The following is a 26860-nucleotide window of genomic DNA, read 5'->3' on the forward strand; positions in this document are numbered from 1 at the left end:
ATGAGGACATAGAGAGGGAGATGGAGCAGGTCTCCAAACGAGGTTTACCAGCTTCACAATTTTGCACGAGGTGGGCCTGAATGTAGATAAACTTACAATTTGTAAGGTAGTTAGTAAAACAACAGGACACATCGTTGGAAGGGCCATTACGCAGGCATCCTTGAAACATCTTGGGGAAATGGGAATCATTATAGACTACATCAGTTCGGAAGGTAGTACTTGTGGGTACCTGATATAACAAGAAAGGCTTATAATTTTATTGTATAGATGCCTTCACTAAAGTTCTCCTCTTTTCCTTCATTTTGTTGTGATAATGTTGGTTCTAGAAAGCAGCACAAGTGGAAATCAATTTCTTGCAATTTCTACCAAGTTGTCAAAGCTTCAAGTATGGCCTGGTGGATGGATTATGTACCTCCTACACAAAGCCCGCTAAGTTTGGAGAGGGCTACTACCAACTTGGCTGTAGGGGGATGCTTTTTTTTTTTCCAAAGCAATTCTGATAAGCTATCCACTAAATTACACTGGGATTGCAATCTTCTTCAACAGAAGGAAGACCCACCCCCAACAAAATAAAAGACCATTGATGTATTGAAGTAAAATATACTTAGATATGTCCAATAAGGTATTAAGGTCAAATTTATCTGAGTCATAAAAGTAAAATATTTATTAACTTTATTCTTCCTTTGAGCAATCATTTATTAAATACGTACTTTATGCCAGGCATTATGCTAGATTGTGGGAACGCAAGAGCAAAAGTGAAACCATTTTTGCCCTCAAGGATCTTACATTCTAATGAAGGAGATAGTGTATAATACACTATCTATACATACCTATCAATATAATACCATCTATACTATAGATCTATAGGTACATTCACACACACATATAGGTGGAGGGGAGGTGGGGGTAGAAAACAGTAAGGGCCTCATTCAAAAGATGGCAGTTGGGTCTTGAAGGACAGTAAAGATTCAGAAGAAGTCAAGGTGAGAAGGGAGAACATTCCAGGAACACAAGGCAGTCACATGGAAGGTGAGGCTCAAGATGATTTGTGATCTCAAATAATTTTGGTTCAATGTTTACTGAGTGTCTGCTATGTGTAAGACACAGTGACTAGGTTTCCTCATTCCCATTCCAGTGAATATCATAACATCTCCTCACATCCCCTTCCTCCATGAAAACCTCCCCACCACGCATGGATTTCTCCCCTGCCGATTGCCCCTGGATAACTGTGCCATACATGTAGATACTGGATTATGTTACGTTTAGCTTTAATCATGTACAGTCTTGTACTGTTCTCCGATTGTCTCATGGGTAGAAGTCTTGACGCTGTAAGTAGATTTTAAGGTTTCTGGGGGTAGGAACTTTATCATATACTAGCATCTCTCATTGCTAGAATTCAAGCCAATATAATTTAATCCCAGTCAACAAGAGACAATGTGGAAAATAGGCTGTTTGGTATCAAGAAAAATCAAACTTCAGAGCCTGCTTCTGATGAGCTGTGTAACCGCAGAGAAACACTTTGCTCATCTAGAACTTCTGGGGATCATAATATTGGTACTTCCTGTTTTTTACAATAGCAGTGATGAAGTGGATAGAGCTCTGGGCTTGAAGTCAAGAAGAATTGGTTCCAATGTGACCTCAGATACTTACTAGTTGTGTGACTCTTGGGCAAGTAACTTAATAGCCATTTGCCTCAGTTTCCTCACTTGTAAAATGGGGCTAATAATAGCACCTAACTCCCAGAGTTCATGTGAGGATCAAATGAAATAATATTGTAAGTCAGTTAGCACAGTGCCTGACACACAAAAGCTACTTAATCAGTGCCTGTTTCCTCCCTTTCACAAGATTATGAAGAAAATGTTTTGAGTTCTTTTAAAGCATTAGATACACATGAGGTATTGTATCCAACTCAGTAAATATTCATTAAGGGATTGCTATGTTCCAGGGAATTACCCAGGCATTATGGGGCTATAAAAAAATAAAAAATGACCCAGGCTTTGTCCTTAAGGAATTTACAATCTAATAGTGGATGGAGATATGATTTATATGAAAGGCTGTGGGCATGGTGGTCAGAAGGCTAGTCTCAGAGTCAGGAAGTCCTGGGTTCAAATACTGCCTTTGACTCATCTTAACTATGTAATCATGGGCAATTTATTTGATTTCTCAGTATTCCCAGCCAACTCTCTAAGACTAAGTTATAGACAATTTGCCAATCTATATGAATGGAGAGAGTTTAGACATTCTGGAAATTCTCTACTCTGGAAAAATCATAAGTATTCTCCTTGCCCCACACCCTTAAAAACAACAACAAAACTCAACTTATACATAAATAAGCATTAACAAAAGGCACATGGTAGCTATGCAGTAAATACATATCTGAAATGAATTGATTATTCTCTTTAGACTAGTCTGCTCTTACTAAGGGCAATCAAAAAAGGCACATTTCTATGAACAAAGCAATAAACCCCATGCTTACATTGCTGTAGTTCCTCCAAGTGAGTAGGGCAGAGATCTTGAATGGGCTTGAGTCTAGCTTTATTTTAATTAGTTGTTATTTTCATAACTGTAGAGATCTACCAGCTCCCAAATATGGCTTCCTTTAGGCATGCCATGGCAGTTCATAGTATTGGAGTCATATCCTGACCCTCAGGGTGAATTCTATAGGTGAGGAAGCATTTGAGAAGATCCTGGGAGAATTTTTTCCTTTTTTTGCTTCCTGAAGAAGTATTGAGCTAGAGAAAAGAGTAACTGCTAAGACTGGGTTACTCAGAATGAGAATCTGATCCAGAGTGTGCAGCTGTTGACAGGCTTGTCAGAGGAGAAAAATGGTATCAAGCCCTTACCAGAAGGACACCATTTGCCACCCTCCCCACCCTGGGGCTATTTTATACTTCAAGCAAAGAAGTTCACCTCTTCCATTGAGTAAGGATTCCATGGACAATCTCCCAGCTCCCTAAATATGCTCTTATTTTAAAATCAGAGTTAAGCTCCTTACAAAAAAGAAAGAAAATGTAAGCAAGAAAATACACACACACACACACACACACACACACACTCTAAGGGGAAACTACACCTACGGATATGAGGCTGGGTCTTTAAAAAGATCAGCGTGCTCTATGGGAAACTGTCATCCCACACAGATTGGCTGCTTCATGGAACTCCCTGCAAATTCCAAATCCCTGTCTGCAACCTGATTTGGTTTCGCATCACAATCCATTCCACAGCTTGTTGTTATGCCAAAATGATTCAAAAACCCTAAAGGAGTGCAAAGAGTGCCTTTTAAGTAGTTTGGGGGAAAAAAACCAAAACAAAACCTTAAGACGCATTCATCTGAAATGCTTCTTCAATCCTCAGGCAGGGAGTTTGCCTTTATTAGGGGTTTGTGAGAATCTTTTCAAAAGTCTTTCACAGCCTAAGGTTTTCAACCTGGGACATTCTGAATTAGTCCTCAGGCAGGTACCTTTGTTAGCTTTCTTATCTCCCTAGGAAGTGTAGAAGCTTTTAAGAGAGTCTCAGGGATGTTCTGAGGTGCTCTGATTGTCAGCTTAGCGACAGGGGTACCTTGTTGTCTTAAAAAAAACAGCACTGAAATATCTTTACTTTTCATATAATTGGTATCATTGGTTTAATTGCAGATATGGGGGCTGTCACTTGTGTTCTGTAGCCCAGAGGTGGTTGGAGGAGACTACATCTGCCTTCAGAGGATGTTAGCAGCCTCTTCAGGGATGCTCTTATCCCCAACGCTCCAAGTGGCTTCACAGCCTGAAATCCTTCTAATAAGCTTAAGACAGGCCTGAATTTATTTAAATGTCTAATTCTAAATGTACGTATGCCTGGTAGTAATGTTTACCATCTGTCTGACACTGCCAGTTGAGGTAATTGTCAAGCTACAGTATGACATATGCTGCACATATTTGGACCTTAAATATAACAGCCTTGGCATGAAACAATTGGAAACTGAGATTTAATCTTTGGTATCATTCAGGTTGGAGTTGAACAAACAGACAGTTCTGGGCTATTACTGTTTTCTCCCATTATGACAAATACTCCTCTGTGCTAGTGCCTGAAAACAATGTTGTTTTGAGGCCTCCTTTTTTTTGGGGGGGTGACTTGAGGGGAATTTTACTATTCTGTTTCTGGGACATGGGAAACTAAGAGGGAATGGTGGCTCAGGAACAGGAAGATAAAACTCAATCCTGAGATCCAGGCTCCAACAACATATGGTCTCAATCAACTAGTTCAGAGATGGCCATGCTTAATGACCTGGAGTCCTAGTGGCTTACTCCATCCAATAATGTGACCCTATTGGGTATGAAGGAAAGGAAAAGCTATGATTTCTCTTTTTTATTTCATCTATCCAAGTCCCCATTCTTCTTTCCTTTTCTTTTGCTATCCCTGTCTCAGACCAGATTAGGTATGGGGGAACCTCATTTATGGATCCAGAAAGCCTCAGTGATGTATGTCTCAAGAGCCCCAGCATGGCCATAGAAGGATGAACACAATGCCTTTTTCATGTTATTTTGGTGGACTGAGACAGGCTCTAAGTGACAAATATTTCAGGCAATGCTCTCTTTTCCCTTAAATACAAGCAGTACTGTAGAATTAGATACAGCTGTGTAGATGCCTAAAGCTTGACTTGAAAGGCCTACTTTATACTTGGATTAGAGGATGAGTGTGTCTATTGTAGTTGCAGTAGCTGTCTGGCTCTAAAGGGATGTAAATATGGCAACAGGAATAATGTAGCCCTGGCACTAATGTAACTAAGAATGCTGTAAATGCCTCTTCTAAATCTGTATGTCATGTCATTATACATGGCCCTTCATACAATAATAACCTCCAGCATAATGTCAACCAAGACACACTCTTGCTAACCCTATTGCTATTCCTAGGTTCTGTTGCCTTTTCATTGACAAAAGCAGGCATCTGGGGAATTCTTGAAGAGAAGCATGAGTGTTGAGTATGATCCTTTTGGGGGACAAAGTTTAGGGGGTTTGGGAGGTTAAAATGACAAAGTACTAGGTCAACCCAAGTTAGGTCAGGAAAGGATTTTCCCCTGTATTGAGACAAAAAAAGAAAAAAAGAACCCAAATCTTCTAAAGCCATAGCAACTTGATGCCATAATTTGGGATTCTGCCAAGATCTCTTCTTAAGCCTGAAGCTTAACATGACCTCTGTTTTCCAATTAGCAACAAGACTATATTTAGCAAAGGTCTTTTTGGTGCCACCAAAGTAACAAAATGGTTTGTAAATCTAACACGCATATACTTTATTGGACGTGTTTCACAGAGGAGCCTGAACAATCCCAGTGGCATGCCATTCAGGACTCCAACTAGTCTGGACACTAAGATGTGGTTAAAAAAGACAATAGATTTGGAGTCACTGGGCATGGGCATGAATACTAGCTCTCTTACTTAACTCTCTGTGTGACTTTAAGAAAGCCAGGTACATTTTCTGGACCCCAGGCTCCCTGTCTTTAAAAGAAGAAAACTAATGTAGGTGATCTCCCAGATTCTTTTTAACCTAGGGTCTGTGAACTTATTTTTCAATAATATTTCCCCCCAATTTACAATGTAAAAACGATTTTTGAGTTCCAAATTCTATCCTTCCTTCCCTCTACTCTCCCCTCCCCAATGTATCCCCTCCCCAGTAAGTAGTCTGATATAGGTTATATATGTGAAATCATATAAAACATATTCACATTAGTGATTTTGTGGGAAAAAACTTGAACAAAAAGAAAGAGAAAAATAGTATGCTTTGCTCCGTATTCAGATGCCATCAGTTGCTTCTCCGGAAGTGGATAGCATTTTTCATCATGAGGCCTTTGGGATTGTCTTAGATCATCGTACTGATGAGAACAGCTAAGTTATTCATAGTTATTCTTCATATAGTATTGCTGTTACTGTGTACAATGTTTTCCTGGTTCTTCTCAATTTACTTTGCATCAGTTCATGTAAATCTTTCCAGGTTTTCCTGAAAGCATCCTGCTCGTCATTTCTTGTGGCACAATAATATTCCATTATATTCATATACCATATCTTGTTCAGCCATTCCCCAATTGATGGGCATACCCTCAATGTCCAATTCTTTGCTACCCCAGAAAGGGGTGCTATAAGTATTTTTGTACAAATGAGTCCTTCTTTCCTCACCCCCCTTTTTAAAATTTCTTTGGGATATAGACCTAGTAATAGAATTGTTGGGTCAAAGGATATGCACAGTTTTATAGCCTTTTGGGCATAGTTGTGAATTAATTTAAAAATATTTTGATAATTGAATTTTGATATAATTAGTTTCCTTTGTAATTCCATGTATTTTATGTCTTTCAAAATATTTTTCTGAAAAAGGGTCCATAGGTTTTACCAGACTGCCTAAGGGATTCATTATGAAATAAAACAATATTTGTAAAGCGCAATGCCTGGTATCATAGTAGGCACTTAATACATATTTGTTCCCTCCCTTCCTCTTTCTTCCTTTCCTTTCCCTATGACACACAAAATGCTAAGAACTTTTGTTTTAAATCTATGAACCTACTTGTGGAACCTCAAGTAAGACACTTACCCAACTCTCTCTTGGTATTGGTATATCCTCAACTATAAGACAAAGATATTGGGCTAGAGAGTGAGGTAATTGTCAAGCTACAGTATGGCATATACTGCACATATTTGGACCTTAAATATAATAGCCTTGGTCTGAAACCTCCAAGGTCCCTTCCATTTCTAAATTAGATGATTTTTGTACAGATGACTAGATAAAAATGAGGATGATAAATTTATAAAAAATGGTAAATCTTGCTATCAGAGGCTGTGGGGATACAAAGATGCTGCTGGGGACTTTTATCCTTTTCCTTTAGCTTACTATTGCCAGGAAGGCCTGGATGTAGGAAAAACTGTGAAATATTTGGTTTGGGAGACTCTTCATTTTCCTTTCACCTTTCTCTTCCTCTTGTCTTTCCCTTGGCTCAAGCTTCTCCAAGCACCCCCTTGACTCACTATTTTGACTTTTCTCAGCATACCATGCCTCAGCTCTAGCTAGACCTCCTTCAAACCAACAAGGCATATTTATTCCCTGTCCTTTGTCCTTAGGGCCTGGACAAGTAAATGAAACTAATCTGGCAAACTAAATGTGGAATTTGGAGTAGGATGGCTTAATTTGTGGTTCCTCCCCCCAAAAGAAATACTTTTGTATTTTAACAGAGACTTGTTGTATCAGCTCAAAGGATTATCAGTAAATCAATCAACAAGCATTTATTGAGTGCTTAATGTATGCCAAGCACTATGGGTGGAATTGGGGATGTGAAGAAAAAATGAAATTGTCCCTGTGTTCAGAGAGCTTGTATTTTACTGGGAGAAAAAATGTACCCATTTAAATATGTACAGAATAAACAGTACAATTTTTAGGGAGAAGGAAGGCACTAATAGTTGGGAGAATCAGGAAGGACCTGTTAAGGGTAGGAGTTTCAGATTGATGTTGGAAGTTGTTTATAGGTATGTAAGGGGAGAAAATGGTATTAAACTTTTATTGGATTTTGCTTTAAACATAAAGACAGCATTCGCCTTTCCCTTACCTTGATAAATATGATGTAAAATTTGTGCTTTTGAGGTACAAATCTGTTTGTCAGGGACCAGGGAAGAGAATTTGCCTTACACAGTAATATGGTGGCAGTGGAATCCTTGCCAGGTATGGGGGTGACTTTCAGCAGCATCCTTCCCATCACATTCAACACTGTCTCCCTGAAAGTGAGTCTGGCTTCCTTGCTGGACCAATTCCCCCTGCCCACTTCTCCTCACCCCCACTCTACTAGAACAGGGATGGGCTGGAAGCCCTTCTTTCTTTCCTTCCTTCCTTCCTTCCTTCCTTCCTTCCTTCCTTCCTTCCTTCCTTCCTTCCTTCCTTCCTTCCTTCCTTCCTTCCTTCCTTCCTTCCTTCCTTCTTTCCTTCCTCTTTTCCTCCCTTCTTTCCCTCCTTTTTGTTTTCTTTCATAATAACTCACATTTGATAGTGCTTTGAAGATTATAAAGTGTTTTTTCTCTAACTGTTATAAGGTAGATATTGGTGTTACACCCATTTGACAGATGAGATACCAAGAGGTAACCTGATGACCCACCTAGGGTTACATAGTTGATGTTATCAACAGAGCTAGCACAGTCCCTTAGGCCTTCGACTTTCAATCTCACTCTTTTTACAGTGGAGAATAGCTAGGGTTTTGGAGTGCACTCACACAACTCTTCTGGTTCCACTTGGAATCACAATACATTAGATCCTGAAGAGAGAGCACAGATCACCTGGTCCAACTTTCCTTCCTTCCTCTCTCCCTCCAATTTTCAGAGGAAGAAACTGAGAGCCAGGAAAGTAAAATGACTTGTTAGAAAAGTTTTGATTCTAGCTCTGCCATTATTTTCTATCAATTACAAAGCCATCCTCTCTATCCTTCTCCCTTAGGATGTGTTCCCCAAGGCCCTAAGCAAACATCATCCATCAATCAATTGACAAGTATTTATTAAGTACCTATTATGTTCCTGGTATTCTGTGATACACTGTGAATACAAGTGCAATGAACAAGGCTGTCCAGTGATCTCTACTACAATGAGTTAGAGGAACTGGATTCAGGTCCAGGCTCTGTTACTCATTGTCTGGCCTTTGGCAAATAAGCCATTTGAACTTCCAGGGTTTCATAGAACAAAGAGGCTGGATGATCTCTAAGATGTCTTCTAGCTTAGCATCTAGTAATCTTACCTCTACATCTCTGCCTCCACAACCTTCCCCTTCCTCCTTCCTCTCCAAAAAGGACCCTAAAGATAACCCACAACGTTTCACCCAGCCACTCACTGCAGGTCCACTTTCCATCTCCATTACTGTTTGCTGGCTTCCCCATCTTATACAGCAGGATTGAGCCAAATGATCCACCAAGGCATTAAAAATAGCGGAGCAACACATGTTTCTGACTCCCTCACTATAGGTAGGAACAGAATGAACACTGTGTTGGTCTCTCAAGCTTTCCCTCTGCAGAGGACAAAAGGAAGGAGGAGGGATGATGGATTGTTGGGCTGAATTCAAGGCTATTCAGGCAGGGTGGGGTTATGTGGGGGGCTGGAAGGGGATCCATCCATCCAACTATCTGTTGCTGCGCTCTGGCCAGCTGGCAAGGATGGCCATTTCTTGGAAGGGAACTGGAGTGGGGATGGGGGGAAAGGGAAGGAAGGCCACTGTGGGTCTGGTGACCAGGTGGTGAGAAAGTGAAAAATGGAGAAATGAAAGGGCCTATTTTAAACTCTTTCTATATTTTCCTCCTTCAGTGAAAGGGTAAACTTCCTTGATGATGCTGGATGATTCATGATCTCAGATCTTTTAAATGAATAGTCGCTGGACTATAACAGGCTCTGCAGAGTGTTCTGTGTTCTGAGGCCAAAATCAAAAGCATTTGCTATGGAAACCAAGCCTTAAGGTGCCTACCAGGCTCACCAGAGAAATGCCAGCTTCTTTACCAGGAGATGACTGAGGCTGTCCTTTCTACAGACAAAAGCACTCCTGTCAGATGGCTAAGAAAAATGGCCTATTTGCCATTAAAAAAAGAAAAAGTTGAAGTGGTTGTATATACAAGGGCTGGAGTCTCTGGGCCCCTTGCTTGCTTACATCTCTAAGCATTTAAATTATCTTCAATAGTGCCTGGGCAGTTTTTGAGTGTGAGAATAGAAAGGAAATGGGTTACACTTTCCAGGCCTCAAGCAGCTATGTATGAACACATGCATGTATGTGGTGGGGGCACTCCATTCTCCACAATGATGTCATATTAATCTTCCCCCAAAATAAATGTGGTTTCTTCTTTGCTCAAGACCCTTCAATGGTTCACTATTTTTCCCACCATATTAAGTAGGGGAGAAAGGGAAAGAAAGTAAACATTTATTAAATACCTATATGTCAGGCACTGTGCTAAGCACTTTAGAAACATCTCATTGGATAAATATAAATTCCTTACTCTAGTATTCAGAGCCCTCTACCATTTGGTCATAATCTTCCTTTTCAAACCTATTTCATGCTCCCTTCCTTCACATAATTTTCATTCTAATCAAATTGGACTGGTCACCATACCTTCTCCAAGTCCTATGTTTCCCTGCCTTTCTGACTTTAATCATATGCTTTCCTATACTTGACATACCTTTCCTCTATCTGCCTTTTGAACTCCTATAAGCCTTTTACAGCCCAGCTCAAATGTATATGAAGTTTTTCTGGATTCTTCTAGTTGCTAATCTACCCTCCCCTCTCCCCCAGTTCAAATAGTGCTCACAAATTATTTTGCATTACAGTCATTTGTGTATGTATCATATCAGTTTGTGCAGTGTACATCCCATAAGGTTGGGAACTGTGTGTCACATCTTTTATTGTACCTAGCACAATAATATGAACATCGTGGGTGCTTAATGATGGTTTTGAATGAATAAATGAATGAATGAATGAATCATGGAGTGGTGTGGGTACAGAGGAAGATGCTTGTGTTGCAAGCTTTGTTTCTGGCATATCTGCATGTTATTTTTGACATATTGGAGCTGTATGTTCCAAAACACCTTTTATGAGTTATGTATACTCTTTTGAAGTTTATGTTTACATAAATTTTCTAAAGAAGGAAAACATTCACTTTAATGTTAGCTCTAAGGAGGGATATGCAGTGAATCACAAAGAATGTTGATTTGAAGCCAGAGATTCTGGGTTTGAATCCTGCCTCTGTCCCTTTCTCCCAGTGTGACCTAGTGCAGGTTACTTAACTTGGATGGTTCCCAGCTTCTTCATTGGAAAAATGAGGATATTAGACAGGATGAATACTAGGGTCACTTCTGGTTCTAAGTCTATGATAAGAATACATAACCTCTATTATCTTTATAATTCACTTTATCCTATCCAGACTTTACCACCACATACATATACAATTTTGTCTACTTTACCCAGGATGTTTAGGGGGAGGGTGTGTGTGTGTGTGTGTGTGTGTGTGTGTGTGTGTGTGTGTCTTTTTCTTGGGAGAAATGCCTTAAATTTCTTTACTACTATGTTGGAAAATGTCTAATGACTGGTTCTCCAAAAAGTAAGCAGGACACACTTTTAAGTTGAAACTTCATCTCTCCATCTAGATTTTTTTAAGTCTAGACCAGGGGTCAGCCAACTATGACCTGAGGGCCAAATCTTGTCATTGCCTGCTTTTGTATAGCCTTGGTTCTCTGGCCATACAAAACAGACCTGAGCTGGATTTAGCCCATGGGGTCATTAATTTGCCAACTCCTTGTCTAGACAATCGACAGAACAGTAAACGAACCCCTGATTTGTAGCATTTGCCCAATTTCCAAGGTATGAATGCTCACGTTGTGCAATTAGTTGTGCAGAGCTAGTATAAGTTAGTCCTAGCACACCCCTGCCAGTGTGAGTACCCTGCTTGAAATAATTGCAAATTTTACTCAGTGCTTTGTAGAAATCATATACAAAATAGTTGGGCTTATGACTCTGGATAAACTTTTGAGGAGTTGCAAGAAGACTTCTGATTTGATTTTAGTCAGATTCATGAATAAGAAACTGACTTTACAGACTCTTGATGAGTCAACAAACAAGAAGGTTACACTGCCCCTCTGATAGCATCAAATTACTCTAATATCCCTAATATCATCCTCATTATGTTTATATATGACGTCTCTAATCCATATGCAAGGGATATAATCCCAGATGATGAGGTGTTAAGAAGGTGTAAACACCCAGTGATTCCTTTACAAAATGTAAGTGAATGAATGTTTCTGGTATTTAAGAAACAACTTGAGGGCCTCTAAAAGTTTGAGTTGCTGTCTGTTCAGCCAGTTTAGGGAGTAAGAGGTGGAGGAAGAACCGAGCTCCTGAGAGGTAATCAGTCTTGAGAAGGAGCAGGGGAGGGATTCTCTCTCTTCTTTCCCAGTCCCACTGGCCATGTCATTTTGTAGGGGAGCCACTCTGCCAATAGAAGGCATTACATTCAGTAGGGAGGAGAGACACAGTTCCAGAGAGACATAGGTACAGAGAGGCAGTGACGTGAGACCAGAAACAGTTTCCAGGAGCGGAACCTCTGGCAGCAGAAAAGAGATCCGGCTTTGGATTTAAAAGAGGAGATAGTCCTAGCCTCACAAGTATCACTGCATCCTGTAAGGAATAGATTCTTGGAGTCCTGCTGAGTAACCCACTCAGCACAGCCTGCTAGGGTGGGGCAGGATGGTTAATAGGATTTCATTAGGAGAGAAGGGACACTGGGGCCCTGCATCACTGCAGTTGTGAATTGCCTTGGCCCTATCTGTTCTATACATTGACTACCTTTGTTCTGTAAATTTGAGCTCACTTTTCCCATGGAAGTGATACATAATTGTGAGGAAAGGTATAATTCATGGTAGAAATGCTTGTATTTACCAGCTCTCTATTAATGAGAAACACACTTGTAGGGTCTTGTAAGCTATAGCAAAAGGAATGGGTATCCACAGGGTACTCCTCAGCCATCTAGGGACCTAACCTGCAAAGTGGTTAAGTGCTGAGTTGGTAGAATAGCCCGGAGTAGGTGCTGCATCTATAATTATGTGAAAGATAGATGATAGAACAGGGGAGAGGAAAGATGGCAGCTGTCAGAAACTGATGTCTTAGTCTTGCTAATTTCAGAGCAGAATAAGGAAGAGGTAGGAGCTGTATTTTTTTTAGAGGTCTTTTTCACAGATAAGGGCAGTTAATATTTGTATTTTGGGCACTGAAAGAAATCTCCCAATACCAGAGTAAATACATGTAAATAAACCAGATGATGCTAGAAAAAGAAAGATAACCATAAAAAAGCCTTGCTCATGAGCTCCTCACAAAGTTAAGAAATATGATAGTAAGCTTGCTATAGTAGCTGTCTATAAGGATGATGATAACTAGTATTCATATATCATTTTAAAGTTTGTAAAGGGCTGCACATTTTAAAAATATCATTTTATCTTCACAACAATCCTATGAGGTACATGCAGTTATTATCTTTTCTTTACACATAAGGAAAATTGAGGCTGAGAGAGGTCAAGTGATTTGCCCAAGATCACACAGCTAGTAAAGGTCTGTAGCAGGATTTGAACTTGTCTTCCTGACTTCAAGTTGAATACTCTATCCACTGCTCCTCCTAACTTCCTTGAGTGCCAGAGACTTGAGGATCTTAGTTTCAGTAAGTATAGAGGGCAAGTGGAATGTTTCAATGACCTGAAGAGATGTTTGCATTCCTTCTCATGCTAAATGACAACTACATGTGTACAAAAGTCAGATTGTTTTTTTTTCCTCCATTATAGGAGAAAGTGAAAGGATTGGAAGAATGCTTCTTTTCATTGTTACATAGAGTTAACCATTGTGGTGAAGAACAATGAAGACAGTGGCAGTAGGAGCTCTCCAGATAAATGGTAAATTACCAGATTTACTAAGATACTAATGTACTAGCCAACCTTGGACCTCTGCTCTTGTAAGACTCTTTGGGCTTTATTATTATTTATTCTTTTGACTCAGATTCTATTTCAGTTATCACTTAACCTCCAGTAAAGTAGAGCTTTTCTACTCTAGCTTATCAAGGAAAAGGAAATATTCTTTGAAGGGTGGGAAACTCAACATGAGGAGACACATCTATAATCCCAGCTACTGGTAGAGGCTGGAGCTGGTGGGTAACTTAAATCCAGGGGATCTGAGCAAAAGTTGGGCTAAAGGATAGAGCACCAGCCCTGGATTCAGGAGGACCTGAGTTCAAATCCAGCCTCGGACACATTACACTTACTAGCTGTGTGACCCTGGGCAAGTCACTTAACCCCATTGCCTAGCCCCCTCCCAAAAAAAAAGTTGGGCTAAAGTCAATGGGGTGTCTGCACTATGTCCAGAGCTAATGTGGTGAACCCTCAGGAGGAGAGAACCTATGGGCTGGGTAGGAAAGAGGGAATTGGCCCAGGGCAGGAACACAGAGCAGGTCAAAGTTTCTGAAGTGATCAGCAGTAGAGCTGCACTTCGAGTCACAGAAAGATAGGGATATTCAGTTCCAAAATATTAATTAATTAAAAAATAGAAAGAAGAGAAAAAAGCACTTTAAAAGGAAAATCATGAGTAAAAAGACTCTGACACACAGGGAATGTTGTTGTTCACTCATTTCAGTCATGTATGACTCTTCATTGTGATCTTATTTGGGGTTTTTTGGCAAAGACACTGGAATGGTTTGCCATTGCCATCTCCAGCTCATTTTACAGGTGAAAAAGCTAAGACAATCAGGGTTAAATGACTTGCCCAGGGTCACACAGCTAGTAAATGTCTGAGGCTGGATTTGAACTCAGGTCTTTCTGACTCCAGGCCTGCCTGGTGCTCTATATACTGTGCCACCTAGCTGCTGAAGCATAGAATCTAACTCTATATTGGGAGGCTGATATAGGGAGTTGGAAGGTGAACCAGTGCTTAGCACAGAGTCTTGAACTTAGAGGGCACTTAATAAATGTTTATTGGTTGATCAATTGATATAGAGAAATCAAAGAAGAACCACCGAACTGTTGGAGCCATACAAAGTGTCCCAAAAGCCATAATGCAGTTTCGAGTTTCAATAATTAAAACTGCACTAAGACTTTTGGGACACCTCATACTTTAGGTTTAAGCATCTTCACCAGGTAAAGGTGAACTTCATGAGACAGAGGTATATCCTAGGAGAAGGAAGCAGTTGCCCGTGTTCCACAGAATAATGATGATCTACAGGTGCCACCAGAAAGGGAGCTCCAGGCTTGGCCACAGGAGGAAAAGATGAGTTATGGGAATAAGGGTTTCCTTTCTGAAGAGTTTCAGGTCAATTCTGCACTAGAAACCTAGAATCCATTTCTAAGGAATATGAATCTAAGACAAGAGATCGAAGATCCTAGGGACACCAGTGGTGTTTCCATTGTTCCTGTGTGCCAATTGAAGGTAGGGTCTTAAGAAGAAAAGAGAGTATATTGAAAGAGACAAGCTGTTTAAGAAGACTGTGTGCAGATCAGGGCTTCAGATACAATAATGGCAGGCATTTAGTCAGAGATGGAGTCAATCTAAATGGGGCCAGGAAAAATATGTTACCTGTAGACTTGAAGTGATCAAAAGTACCTTAAAAATGGAATGGAAGAGCTAGGAGGAAAATTCTTATATGCATCTACTAAGCCCCATACCATCCAGAACAATAGATATGACATAATGATGACTCACATTTATCCCGCACTCCAAGGTTTACAAAGCAGTTTCTTCACCCAAATCCTGTGAGTGAGGAAATAGAACTATCATTATCTCCATTTTTATAGATAAGGAAATTAGGACACAGAGAGAATGAGTAATAGGTCATATAGCCAAGGTAGGATTTGAACCCAGGTGTCTGATGACTACAGTTCCAGTTCTTCCTATTACATGACTACTCCTACTAGAGTAACAAAAAAAAACCCCACAAAAAGCCAATAACCTCAGATATCCATTTACAAATATATGAAGTATAGATAATAAACAGAGCAAGCTACTTCACGCCCTAATGAAAAGAGATGATCTCAGCTTGATGGTTATATCACTAAACATGATAACTCTTGATGGGAATATGTCAGTGGAAAAGTATATCTTATTTGAAATGAACAGATTAAATTAAAGGCTTGGTGGAGTAGCACACAAAAGTGAAGGAGAAAGCATAGTAGAAAGGTAGGTATTGAACAGGATGGACTGCTGGGCTTGGAATCAGGAAGATCTGATTTCATATCCTGCCTTAGACATTTACTAGCTGTAGACCCTGGGCAAAACATTTAACTTTGTTTATTTTTAATAATATTTTATTTTTTCCAATTACATGTAAAATTTTTAACATTCTTTTTTTAAAAATTGGTTCCACATTCTCTCCCTTCCTCTCCTCTCTCCCTGCCCTGGGATGGTAAGCAATTTGATATAGGTTATACATGTGGAATTATGTAAAACATATTTCCATATTAGTCGTGCTGTGAAAGAAAATGCAGACTGAAACACATACACACATATACATACATGCACACACATACACAAGTAAAGTGAAAAATAACATGCTTCAATCTGAATTCAGATTCCATCAATTCTTTTTCTGGAGGTGGATAGCATTTTTTAGTCCTTTGGAATTGCCTTGAACCATGATGTAGCTGAAAACAGCTAAGTCATTCACAGTTGATCATCATATACTATTTCTATTGCTGTGTACAATGGTCTCTTGGTTTTGCTCACTTCACTTTGCATCAGTTCATATAAATCTTTCTAGGTTTTCCTGAAAGCATCCTGCTCATCATCTTTCTTTCTTTCTTTCTTTCTTTCTTTCTTTCTTTCTTTCTTTCTTTCTTTCTTTCTTTCTTTCTTTCTTTCTTTCTTTCTTTCTTTCTTTCTTTCTTTCTTTCCTTCCTTCCCTCCCTCCCTCCCTCCCTCCCTCTTTCTTTCTTTTCTTTCTTTCTTTCTTTCTTTCTTTTCTTTCTTTCTTTCTTTCTTTCTATTCAGTGATCTTGGATTTTATTAGTATAGGGCTTCCACACATCCACATATTTCTTTTTTTTCAGACAAAGGTATTTTTTTTTATTTTTAATAGTATTCTATTTTTTAAATCAGATATAAAACATTTTAACATTCATTTTTTAATAAAATTTTTGAGTTCCAAATTTTTTCCCTCACTCTCTACTCCTCCCTAAGAGGGTAAGCCATTTAACATGTGGAATTTTTTTTTTGTACATGGCAATATAGGAATGACTTTACTTATTATTAATTTATTTTTGGTTTTCAACAATCACTTCCATATGCTTTTGAGTTTAAAATTTTTCTCCTCCTCCCTCCCTGCCTTCCTCCCCAAGACTGTGCGTGATCTGATATAGGCTATACACATACTTCCTATTAAACATATTTTCACATCAAAGATGTTGTAAGGAAGAATTAGAACCAATGGGAGGAACCACCAGAAAGAGGAAACAAAACAAAACAGAAAAAAAAGCAAATAGTATGCTTCAATATACATCCAAACTTCATAGTTCTTTCTCTGGATGTGGATAGCATTTTCCATCATGAGACTTTTGGAGATGTCTTAGATCCTTGCATTGCTGAGAAGGGCTAAGTCTATCAAAGTCAATCATCACATAACATGGCTATTACTATGTACAACGTTCTCCTGGTTCTACTCACTTCACTCAGCATCAGACCATACAAGTCTTTCCAGGTTTTTCTGAAGTCAGCCTGTTCATCATTTCTTATAGCCCACTACTATTCCATCACATTCATGTGCCACAACTTATTCACCCATTCCCCAATTGATGGGCATCCCCTCAATTTCCAATTCTTTGCCACCACAAAAAGAGCTGCTATAAATATTTTTATACATGTAGGTCCTTTTCCCATTTGTATGGTCTTTTTGGGATGCAGACCTAGTAGTTGGTATCACTGGGTCAAAAGGTATGCCCAGATTTAGAGCCCCTTGGGTGTAATTTAATCTCTTTTAGTTTCAGTTTCCTCATTTGTAAAATGAGGGGGTTGGATTTTATGGGTTCCTAGGTCTCTTCTACCTCTAAATCTGTAATACTTTAAGAAGGATGGTTAAATAGAAGTAAAAGGGTATTGAGATTTGGACCTCCTGGTTAGAAGAAGGAAGTAGGTGATGAGTTCAGAAAATAGATCATAAAACTTGCATGGAAGCATTATAGTAGTAATGGTGGTCATAGACTCATAGATTTAGAGTTGAGATGAACCTTAGAGGTCATTGAGTCCAACCTCTGTATTTTATACTGTAATTAAGGAGACTTAGGTCCAGAGGGATTATGTGATTTGTCCAACAACATACTAAAAGGAGCAAAGATGATAATTTCTTTATATGGCTTGATGGCAATTTCATTCTTCCAAAGTTAGGGAAAAAGACAAACGTAACTGGTATTCTGGACCTGATTTTAATCAATTATGTTACTAAAGGAAAATGATATGGACCAAGGAGGAAGTGATCACACCATCTTAAAGTTTCTGAAAATAAGTAAGGGAAAGCAGGACATAGCTTCACATGGAGCCTAGATTTGGGAAGAATAAACTTCAAAGGGTTCAGAGAAATTATGGTTGGGAGTCAATGCCCCCAAATTCTATAAAAAGAGTTAGCTTGTAAGATAGGATGTTCTAAAGAACAAAATTCTGATTACATAAGCATAAATGATGCCAATGAGGAGAAAAAAATGGGCTTATGTCTAAAAAGAGTAATGTGAATACACCGAGAATTCAATGACCATTTAGATTTTAAAAAGACATTTCCAGAAGATAGAACCAAAGGCAGACAACTCAGGATGAATACAAAAGAGTGGCATGGTCATGTATGAATAATTTCAAGAATGTTAAAGCTCCAAACAAGCTGAGCTCCAAGACAAGATAAAGGCCCCCTTTTTTTTTAAGAGATGTTGGTCAGGGGCAGGAAAGAAGGTCAAAGAAAAAGTGGGAGTGCTTTTTAGAGTAGATTGCACAATGATAAAGAAAAATGGAGAGAAGAAACAACTGCTTGCCTATTTTGCTTCAGTATTCTCTCCCAAGGAGAATTTTTTTTTCTCAGACTAGAGAGAACAAAAATGATTAATAGGGAATTGAAACCGAAGAGAAGAGAGGACAGAGTAAGAGAACACCTAACTCCTCTCAACAAATTCATGTCACTAAACCTGAAAGAACTATTACTGAATCACTGGGAATGATTTTTGAAAAAAAAAAGTAGAATATCCAAAAAAGCATAGCAGTATTAGAAATAGGAAAATATCCCAATTTTCTGAAAGGGTATAAAGTGACTCATCTCAACTGTAGACTGGGGATCTTGAATTCTTGGCAAAATTCTATAAAGGATTGTTAAAGGGATGATTTATGAGCATGAAAAGCCAGGCTGGGTTCATCAAAAATAAGTCACTCCATACTAACCTTGTTTCCTTTTTTGATAGGCTTACTAGCCTGGTACATCCGGAGAATGTTGTAGACATAGCATTTCAACAAGACACTTGAGTTTCTCATGATATATTTATGGACAAGATGAAGAGATATTGGCTGAATAATAGTGAAATTAGGTGTATTTGGGACTATTAAAATGCCCAGACTCTAAAGAGAGGTTATTAATAGATCAATGTTAATCTGGAGAAAAAATGTCTAGTGGCTCCCTATCATCTCCAAGATCAAATATAAAATGATTTGGCCATCAAAGCTCTTTATAACATGTCCCCCTACCCTTTCAGTATTTTTACCCCTTATACCTCTCTTTGCACCCCCAATGTAATCTGTGATCCAGGGACACTGACCTCCTTTGCTGTTCCTTGAAAAAGACATTCCATCTTCTGACTCCAGGCATATTCACGTGCTTTCCCCCATAAGTGGAATGCCCTCCCTTCTCATCTTCAACTCTTAGCTTCCCTGATTTCCTTCGAGTCCCAACTAAAATGCTACCTTCTATAGGATGCCTTTCCTGTTCCCCCTTAATGCTAGTGCCTTCCCTCTGTTGTTTATTTCCAATTTATCCTGTTCATAGCTTGTTCATACAGTTGTTGGCTTGTTGTTTCCCTCATTAGATTGTAAGGTCCTTGACAGCAGAGACTGTCTTTTGCCTTTCTTTGCATCCCCAGAGCTTAGAACAGTTCCTGCTACATAGTAGGCACTTAATGAATGTTTATTGACTGACTGACTAGTGAAGTACCAAAGGGATTTGTCCTTGGCTTTCTACTTAACATTTTTGTCAATAACTAAGATGAATGTACAGATGAATTGTTTATCAAATTTTCAGATAATACAAAACTAGGAGGGACAATAAACATGATGGATGATAGAAAAAAGGACACAAAATTTTTTCAAGTGTCTAAGATGATGGGATAAATAAAAAAAGGAAAATTAATAGGGATAAATGTAAAGTTAGTTCAAAAAAGTCCTAATGTCTTATGTTGGTAGGGAGAAAACCCTGAGTTCTCAAATGCTAAAACAGTGGAGTGCAAGCCCTGGAAGGTGCTTCCACACTGGAAAGACTTTGAGTATGGCCCCAGGAACAGAGTGTATCTAGTTTCAAAGTATCAGCCTAGCTAATCACATAAAGGTACATCAGTAGGAGGCTCACTTCTATGTTCTTCCACCTATACAGGAATTGGGTATATCTTTGATGAATGTATTTATAGGGAGCAAGGAAGCTTTTTTAAACTATGTTCAACAATGGACCACATTTTGACCATCTCACAGCTTACTGAAAGATGAGAATATAAGATCCTACTGTGCTAATTGTTCATTGTGAAAAAGCAATTGACTCACTAGGACAAAACACTGCCTAATAGGCTCTTTTGTGACAAAATATCTCCTATACAAATATCAAGATTGTTCAAGATTCTTTGGAAAATCTAACAAAAGAAATAAACCTGTTCAGTGATCCTGTGATAATAAATATCAGGAGAAGTATAAAATAGAGAATTATTTATATGCCAAAAAAATCTGCTACTATAATGGAGGAGATCTAGAGGAGAGTTGAGGTTGAGAAGGGATTCACTGTGAATGGAGACATTCTCTAGATGCTCCTGTCTGAAGATGCCATTGTGTAAATTGTATCAAGCCCTAAATTATTATAGAGCTTCCTGGAAGAGATGTGTAATTATTCAAATGAGTTTATCTTGTCCATCCACACAGGAAAGAAAATTGATCAGATTTCAACATGGATCAGAATGGAAACCCTACAGAGCTTTTCTAATACTAGATGAATCTGAGACAGACAGTACAGATGGACAATAAGTTGGGCTCAGTGTTGAAAAGGTAGAGACAAGACTAGATTGTTTTTGGGAAATTACAAAGTACTGTTATAGACTTCAAGCTTTTTGATAATAGCAAAGTCCTATCTTTGCAACATAAACATTTTTATCAGTGGTACTATGTAGGAGTCAGACCTGGAACACCATTGCCTCTGGAGAACTAGAGATGAACATTACACAGAGGACAGTGGAGAGGTACATTGTGGTTATAAGAACATATATGACATATAACCAATGAGGAGCACCAAAGAAGAATGAGAACTAATATACGTCTTCAAGGAATTCTGTAACAGGAAGAGAAGATTTGTTGGTCACCGTGGGGAGAGTGAGGGATGAAAAATGGATGGCCTAAGTGCTCTACTGGCACCCAGGCAATGTTAGGAGCAAGTGAAGAAGGCCTCCAGCATGTTGGGAGGACCCCTTGGGTAGAACGAGGAGGAAGGCATGGATGGAAGTTGTACCAGATAAGTAAACATGAAAGAGTTCTGATCTATATCACTGAAGAGAACTTTAGTATCAATGAGATCATAGATCTGAGTGTTTGAGTAAATGGACAGTTCTAAAATTCAATAATTCAAGCAAAAGCATAGGGTAGTGAAGACATGGCTTGACAAGAGTTCATGTGAAAAAGTACCTCTGATCATAGGTATGCGTAGAGTAAGAGTGCTGGCATCTCCTGGGGGTGTCATTCCCATTGGCTCTTGCCCTTAAGGTATACTCTAGCCATGCTCATGCCTATGGTTGTCACTGAACTACAAGCCCAATAAAAGTGAGCAGCATTACACAATTGTTACATAGAAAAAATGCTCTCCCTCTTGTAGTCTGTGCATTAGAAGTCTTGTGTTCAGAAACAGGAAACAATAGTGTATTTTTTTAACTTTCTCCTGGTCTCCACCTTAACTCTGGGCATCACATTTTAGGAAGGTCATTGACAAACCAGAGCTCATCCAGAAGATGAAGGCCAGAATGCTGAACCATTTCAAAATTAACCAATCAAGGACCACTGTCCATCCTTTGATTTTTGTGATGTTACTTTCAAAAATAAAGAGCTATAAGACATTGCTCTAATCATAAAAATTAGCAGTGTCTCTATGCGGAGGAAATCATTTTAAGTCTAAAGGATCTCAGTATCATTATGAATACAAGCACTTGACCTTCCAGGGCCCAGAAAAAAATCCAAGTGGGCGGCAGGGAAGCAAGTAATGGATCCCAAAGGAGTTCTATGTCATCTACCTATCACTCTCATTCTTTTGTTTAGCACACTATAGGCGTTACTTTAAAAATGTTGATGGATATTCTTTGATTATAGAGGAATTTTATATCTACTACAGCTAGATGCCCTTGGCCCAATGGTTTGAAGAGTCATGGTTAAGGATACCTAGAGAGGGGCAAGACAATGTTGGCCCTCATTAGGGGGATCAAATCTATAGTAGTTTCATCATACATTTCACATTTTAAAAAAATAAATGAATACATACCTACATATATTCATACATAAACATATATACATACATGTATATACACATACCAGCCCCCCTTTCCACTTTACATCATGGCATGGCCTTTGGAACTAGTTTTCAAAGAAAAATACATGAAATCCCCTTGTCATATCTCCACAGTCTAGACCATGGGCTCTTCCAATTGCTGCATATTTATTAAGGTTTTTATCCTCCGAGTATTTTTTGTAACCAACTTGCCTTAGGGCAGAGGTGGAAAGATGGTCTATTTCTTCCTTTATAGGTGGTCCCATGCTAGAAGACCAATCCCCAGGAGGCAAGACAAAGTAGCAAAGGTAGAGGTTCTGTTCAGCAAATATCTAGTAGTCTCACACAGACTACTTTTTGTAGTGCACATTTAAATCACAGAATTTATTTATATTCTCTCTCTCTCCTTCCCATGGTCAATGACACGGGTCAGAAGCATTTAATCAAACCCTTGTAGAGAGATGGGTCCCATCACCACGCAGTGTGACTATCTAATTTGTCTTCTGTCAAAAAATGTATTTTGGGAACAGAGCCAGATATGATAAGTGTGTGATGTCTTTTTATGCTCACTGCTGAAATACATGTACTGCAGAGGCTGGCCTGGCTCATTATTTTATCTGTCTCTAGGTAAATATTGAAATTGTTGTTTGTATGGGTAATAAATATTATGGAACCATGGGGAGATGTTTTCTTTATCCTACATAAAGTCCAGCTGAAGGCCACGTGACTCTTTGGACTCAAGTGCTGGCATAAGCCATACTATACAAGGTGTGACAATGATGCTGGGAATAACTGATTCAATGCTTGATTTCTGTTGGACTCATAATGACACGGCTAGGGTGGCTTCATACTGGGGTGATATAAAAACTCCTTCAGCAGTAATAGGTTGCACTAAAGTGTTCCCTAGTTAGAATTTTATGCTTGCTTGACAGTAATATTTCACTTTAAGTTGTATGTAATAATAGTAGCTAATATTTACATAGCACTTTAAAGTTTGCAAAGCATTTTATTTACACATTGTCATTTGATCCTCAAAAAGCCCTGTGGGGGTTAAGTGACTTGTTCAAGGTCACACAGCTAATAAATGTCTAATGAAGGCTTTGGACTGAGGTCTTCCTGACTCCAGGTCCAACATTCTATCTGTATTTTTTCTATTCCTTATTTTTTTCTTCTTTACTAGTAACCTTGCTACATTGTCCTATAATTCTACAGAGCAGAAAGTGATTACAAAGAGTCTCTAAGTTTTTAAGTCTTATGTAATCAACTAATTGGTTAACTTTGCTAATGATTTCTGGGTCTTCATCATTCACCTTCTGTCCTCTCATCCTGATGACTTCATGTAGACAGGGACAAGATTGACACCAAGAGTTAACTAATTACAGCTGTGGACCTGGTTATGGAAATAGTCCTTGTGTTTTATGATAATAATCTCAAAAAAATCGACACTGTTCTTGTATCCCAGGAAGATAGAGCAAAATCATCCTCTCAGAAGACTTAGGAAAAGTCTTTTTGCATGGCCATGCTCCACCTTACTTGAAAGCTTGAAAGGAGTACTTCAGTCTACATTCCATTGTATCCTGAATGACATTGGGAAGAACAGAAGATCGCAGAAAAGAAAGTACCAGAGAAAGATGAGCCTAGTAAAGAACCTAAAGGATAATCACAGAGCAGGAACTTTAAAAAGTGACTTCTATAGTGGATTGATCATAGGAAACAGGTCTTTGTTTAGGACTTGGACTTTGTATCTCTCAATGGTACATTGATGCATATTCATTAAGGTTTTATCCTCTGAGTATTTTTTATAACCAACTTGCCTTGGGGCAGAGGTGGAAAGGTGGTCTCTTTCTTCCTTTATAGGTGGCCCTGTGCTAGGAGACCAATCTGGTTTAGAAGGTTGAGGGAATCTCTTGGGCCTGAATACTTGAGACTCATTTAGACCTCACTGAGGATGATGGATGATTTCATTGGTTCAAGATATTATGGATTTGAGCTAGCCTTTTGTCCTGGGGTTATAAAAAGATGTAGAAAAAAAATTGAGGAGATTTGAAAAGTTTGAAAGAGAAAGCCACAGAAGAGCTAAGAGCAGACTGAAGTCCTGGAGTTTTACCTGAATATCCATACATACAGCCACGCATCTTTGCACACACCCATTCACGGGAACCACTAATGATAGTCTTGGAGAGGTGGAGCAGAAGCAGGACTCAGTTGCAAATGTTATCACCCATGCAATCCAAGAGGTAGAAGCAAGAGATCACAATGACAGGTCCTTTCCATCACCTGATCCCTGGAGAAGATGCAGCCACACTCCTGGGTAGAGTAGGGGAATCTCCTGGACAGTGTCAAGTTTCTGGAGAGTTTCTGGGCCCAACTGCTTGGAAAGATGATTGAAGAGTTTGTTTGGATTCCTAGAAATTGAAGGGATCCAGCCTTCTAGAGTAAGAAGGGGGAGTCCCTGGGCAAGGGCAGATTCTTGAGAAAAAGAGGATCGAATGTGTGGTCCTGGAGTTAGAGGAACGTCAAGGGACTGAGCCACAAGTCAGAGGAAAAACTACGGACTTAACGTTTCCGTGAATCATTTAGAGGCACAGGTCTAATGGAGACAGTGGTCGCCATTCTAGCAACCCCAAGTTCATTCCCTTGCTTCTAGTAGTCCCACTCCTTTTAGCAATACTATGGGACTGGAGGCTGGAATCCATAGAGAAAGGGAGTAGAGGGAGGACTCATCAAAATGTGAAGTTTCGATTTTCTAGTGACCCAAGGTTGTTTCCTTTCCAAGGGGAGTTCAAACCCTTAGGGTAGTACTATAAGGCTATAGGACCAGAGAGAACATGCTCTTAACTGTCACAAAATTGCTTAATGTGTTGCTTTTACCTTTTTGGAAATGCTAGGCAAAGAGTTCCCAAGACTGCTTTTCTCTATTATAACAATTCTGGACTATTTCAGTCATCAAAAATCAGTTATAAAGAAGTGTCATTAAAAAAAAGAAAAAAAAAGAAGTGTCATTATAGGTTTTACAGATGTGGAAACTGAGATACAGTTGGTTGATTGGCATAGTAGAAAGAGTACTTGCGGGGAGTACAGGGTTTGAATCTTGTTAACTAGGTGGTATTGGAAGATTTACTGAATCTCACTGGGCCTCAGTTTCTTCATCTGTAAAATCAGGAGAACAATACCAGTAGTTTCTATCTCCTAAGATTATTGCGAGAATCAAGTGAGATAATACATGTAAAGCAGTTTGCAGGAATTAAAAGAGCTAGATAAATGTCAGCTGTTATTAACAGAGTTCACAGTCTTACCTGGAAAGTCAATAATGGAACCTGATAAAGACTCTAGGATTGATGACTTTTATTATCCAGTCTTACAGGCTCTGTGCAAAGATGCCACGTAAATATGATTATTTATTTGATGTGCATACAGGCATACCTACCTACCCACAGGTAAATTTCACTCATTTGACTTCCAAGTATGTACAACAGTTCCAATCCATTTGTTCTTCTATCTGCTTTATTCTCAAAGTTAAATCTAGATGGTGGGATATTTAAAAGCTGAATGCATAATTTGTCAGTGCAAAGGAAATTTAAATGGAATTAATCCCTTTCCCCCAGTAATATGAAGTTTTTGCTATATTGGAAATAAATGTGAAATGAATTTATGAATATTCCATACATTATAGCTTTAATTATTTTTAGTGTACAAATGCAAGTGATAAAATCCCAATTATAGGGCAGGGAAACATACTATTAATACATGGGCAGGCAGATCCTGGTGACTTCATGTTTAGACAGTTTATAATTTCATTGTCCATATAATTTGTTGAATAGATACAATATTTATAGAAACAGAATATTAGTGAACTCCAAGAGTGCAAGAGAATTGTAGAGGTCAATATTCTTCTAACCAACCAACTCTTCAGTTGCGTCAGAGGCTGCTCTTGTTTACCTGATTCTCCCTTCTGATTGGCCAAAGGGAGCGTCTGGCCAAGAAGAGCTTTCCCTAGCAACCAGGGAGATGGATTATTCAAAGAGAGATGGAAGCTAAGGTAGAAATGGAGAATTTGGGCATGTGATTAGAAAGCTCAAGATCTAAACCCTGGAGGCTGTGTGTGTGTGTGTGTGTGTGTGTGTGTGTGTGTGTGTGTGTGTAGAACCAACAAAAACCACTAGGCATAAGCCCATGTTCATGTAAGGATTCTTGGGGGTGGTGGGTGGAAAGAAAACAGGGATTCAGGATAAAGGTGGAATTAATGAGGTATTCATACTTACAGTCTTTCAGTCATAAAGGCATAATTTTTTATTCCACCTAACTAATATCTGTATACCTACAGCTGTTTGAGCAAAGGGACTAAAAAATGTAGTTAATTTGCCAAAGGTATCTGTGTGTGTGTGTGTGTGTGTGTGTGTGTGTGTGTGTGTGTATGTGTATGTCTGTGTTTGGGGGAGGATATTTGGCTGGCTGCAGGTCCTGAAATGGCAGGCCTATATAGGCAGAGCCTACCTTTGCTTTAAACAGTTAATTCTTTTTTAAAAAAAAAACCAAAAAACTCAAAGCAATTTATACAACCAGTTTAAGCCTGTCCAGAATAATGCCACGTAACCTGAAATTGTGTAACTGGAAGCATTTAGC

Source organism: Phascolarctos cinereus, unplaced genomic scaffold (assembly GCF_003287225.1).
Source record: "Phascolarctos cinereus isolate Bilbo 61053 unplaced genomic scaffold, phaCin_HiC Scaffold_3;HRSCAF=262, whole genome shotgun sequence".
Classification (NCBI taxonomy): Eukaryota; Metazoa; Chordata; class Mammalia; order Diprotodontia; family Phascolarctidae; genus Phascolarctos; species Phascolarctos cinereus.